General features: G+C 45.8%; 1 long non-coding RNA gene across 1 annotated transcript in view; it reads right to left on the bottom strand.

Moving 5' to 3' along the window:
• Window positions 1-652: 652 nt before the first annotated feature.
• LOC109323764 overlaps window positions 653-3,396 on the bottom strand; it is a 5,389-nt gene continuing 2,645 nt past the window's right edge. Inside the window, exon 3 of the long non-coding RNA XR_002104751.1 lies at window positions 653-675. This is a non-coding gene — a long non-coding RNA (uncharacterized LOC109323764). The remainder of the gene's footprint in view (window positions 676-3,396) is intronic.

The following is a 3,396-nucleotide window of genomic DNA, read 5'->3' as shown; positions in this document are numbered from 1 at the left end:
AGAACCTAGGACCCATGTCTGCTGCTTCCTGGGCAAGTGGGCGCACCAGTTAATGCCCTGCTGGTAAGCAGGGGCAGACAGTCCTCAGGCTTGCTCTCTGTCATAGCTGTATCGCAGTCAGAAGCTGAGAAACCAAAGGTGTGACCAGCTGTGGTCTGCATGTCGGGCCCAGTACTGCTCCAATGACAGTGCTACTAGTGATGCCCTTGTGTGCTGGGACTGATCCACCCAGGAAGTCTCCCCTTCTGACATCTGGAAACATTCACTGCTTCAAACTAAACAGTTGAAAGCCATTGAAAATATTGGAGGGGCCATGACCGGCCCCCAGCCTCACAGGTCTTTAGAAGTTGGACTTTTGGGCAAAGCCTTCCCTCAGGTCCTCAAAAGCCTTATGGAGGGAAAAAGCATCGACACTGTCTGCAGCCCAGCAGCAAGGGAGGATTGCATATGTGAGGCCTGGTTCTCCAGCTTGGGGCAGCCTGTATGGACTATTTCCCTAGTGCAGGGGTTCTCAACCTTGTTAGGCTCAAGGCACCCCTCAGAAAATACAAGCTCTTAGTCTTCACTTGTTTGAGTACAGAAAAATATTAGAGCAGTTCTTTTGTTGCAAAGAACTTTGAAGGACTGCAATAGGCCACCGCGGTTTTAAACACTCTGGATTTCTATTGGAAATCTCTGGGTTTCTCTTGTGAATCATGTTTGCATTCCTACAAGTGCTAACATTGTGTGGCACCCTGCAGCATGCCTGAAAGGATCTCAAGACACCCCACAGTGCTGTGGCGCCCAGTTTGAGGATTTTATCCCAATGGTTCTGGATGTGCAGCAGGTGTAGCTGAGAGAGATGCTCTTGCTCTAATGCCCTTCTGCTGAACATCTCCTCCCATCAGCTGTGGTTGTATAGATTGATCTGGGGATGGGAAGGAAGTGTGCATCATGGTGCCAAAGTAAATTAGCCTTGTATGGAAGCTCAGTCACTGGCACAGTCTGGTCTCACTGTGTTGCAACAGTGAAAGGGTCTGGTTAAAATCCAGCAGAGTTGGACAGAGCCCTGCGTACCTTCACCCATTCCCATTCCACCACAGCTCCCATTCTTGCTGTACCATCAGAAAAATTACCTTAATTCTTCACTGTCCATGGATAAAGTCTATGGGGTCCTCAAAGAGGATTCAAGTTGAATGGCCTCTATCTGTTGCAGCTCCTCTTCCTCCCACTGTTGCTCTGCTTCAAGCTTTTCCTCCTCCTTCTCAAGCTTATTTAATCAGCTATGACTGTGCTGATATGTGAAGGATCACTTCCAGGGATTGCGCTGTCCTAAGCATGTAGGTTTTGAGAAGGGACCAATTTGCTCATTGGTTCATCTCATATTTCTTTCATAAAAGCATCAGCATTAATGCTAGTTGGTGACTGCAAGGGCTGAGGCTCAATTGCATAAGTTGGCAAGGACTTGCTGCAAGCTCCCTGCATTGCCTTATGCACTACTTCCTCTTATTGTGTGATGCAAAGAAGAGATTTCTTGCAAGATGCCTGCCAATCTGCGGGAGAGTTACTCTGGAGCGGACTGCCTTTGCTTGGTTCGTGTGTCCAGGAGGAATGTAGAGAGTTTGAGCCTCAGAGCTCCTGTGTAATAAGTCAGCTTCCTGATGCCCCCTGATGTGAGTTGTACAAGTTCAGGGACTTGAAGCTGCCTTGTCATTTGCCTTCCCCTTTGTACTGGTTCCTCAGAACCCAGCACCCTTCCCTGGACATTGCTCAGTGAAAAGGATTTTCTAGACATGCCTATTTTAGGGTGATCTCGTTTGGAGGAGGAAGAGGTATTTTCCCTAATGAGACAGTTTTGTAATTTGACATCTTTTCTTGGTGATTCATATTTAAAGTAATTTTGGCTATGAAAAAAATTCTCAACTTTAATATTCTGCATGGGATGCTCAAGCAGATCTCCCATGCACTTGCTCTCCCTGATCAAACTAGAAATGTTGTCAACCTACTGAGGAAGTACCACTGCTGGTTCAGCCTCTGGAAGATTTTCTTTCCCAAGCTCTCTGCCTAGACCTGCTTCTTGGTGGAGACAGGCCAGGTAACTGTTGGGGAAATAGTGGGGCTGGTTCTCCTCTTCCCTCCCTGCAGACATCCTGGTGATCTGCTGGCCATTTCCTTTGTGTCTGTGAAGACAAACCTTATGACATTGGCCTCCTCGCCTCTCATGGCCCTCTCAGCTATTTTTCTGTCTTCACATTATATTATTGCTCGATATACAATACCCCACCATTGCTGGATACCACACACCCCATCATTGTATTGGTAATTGCATCAATCATTTCTAGGGTCTTGTTTTTCTGTAACAGAAACAAATGAGAAAGGACATTAAATGTGTAATTCCTTCATTCTCCCTTGAACTCAGCCGAGGAGATGCAATCAAAATTTCAGGAAGAGATGAGCTTGACTGTATTCTAAACCAAGGAGGACCCCTTTGTTCCCAGCATCCTTACTGATTGCCCTTAGCCCTAGTAGTCATGGAGTTATCCCTCATGTTATACCTTTCCTTTTCTTGCTCATGTTCTGCCCTTTATCCTCTTAATTTCTACCAAGTGCCATTTATTGCCCCCTTTTCTCCTTGCCATATACTGCTGCTTGGTCCTTATATGCTGCCTTCCGTTTCTTGCTGAATGCAGAGGAGCTTAGAGATACAGCTTTCTCTTTCTTGAATGTGGAGTCATGGCTCTTTGGGCGGATGATGAACTATCCTCTAGGATTCTCCACTTCCATTTGTATTCTTTTGTAATGTTTTCCTCCTATCAGTTGTATTCCTCATTATCTTCAACTTGTGGGGATTAGATGATTAGAAACCCTGATCATGTGATGTGATGCCATGGCCATATAATTATAGGTTTAATATCTCCTCTCTTTGGCAGTATGGAATGTAATTGGATCACAGTCACCCTGCGCTAAGCAGCACCTGACCATTGTCTCCTAGCATCAAATACTCTGCCCCATGGTTGGCTATGTCTGTCTCATTTGCATAAAAGTCAGATCCTTCCTCCCAGTGGGGTTGGAGTACTGTTGTAGCCATGATGGTCTGGGCAATATGCAAGGAACAAGGTGATTTTAGGGACATATTTTCTTGAACCAACTATATAGCTGGGAAAGAATTCCCCACTTCAAGTTCTACTTTTTCTGTCATGTTTGTCTCCCAGTCACAGTCTTTTTGCTTAGTTAGAGAAATTTCTGGGCACCAGGTGCCCTTCTTCTGTGTCCTTGGCTAAAAGTGCTCCCAAATTTTACACCTGGTCCAATAAAAGACACCCTCAAAATTCCTCCACATTTTTTGTCACATTCACAGCCTTTGTCACGCACAGAGACACAAAGCCCCTACCCCCATGCTTGACTTCCTCAAACCCC

Source organism: Crocodylus porosus, unplaced genomic scaffold, assembly GCF_001723895.1.
Source record: "Crocodylus porosus isolate Cpor-Errol unplaced genomic scaffold, CroPor_comp1, whole genome shotgun sequence".
NCBI lineage: Eukaryota > Metazoa > Chordata > Crocodylia > Crocodylidae > Crocodylus > Crocodylus porosus.
Note: the sequence above shows the minus strand (reverse complement) of the source record. Positions and strands in the feature narration are given on the sequence as shown.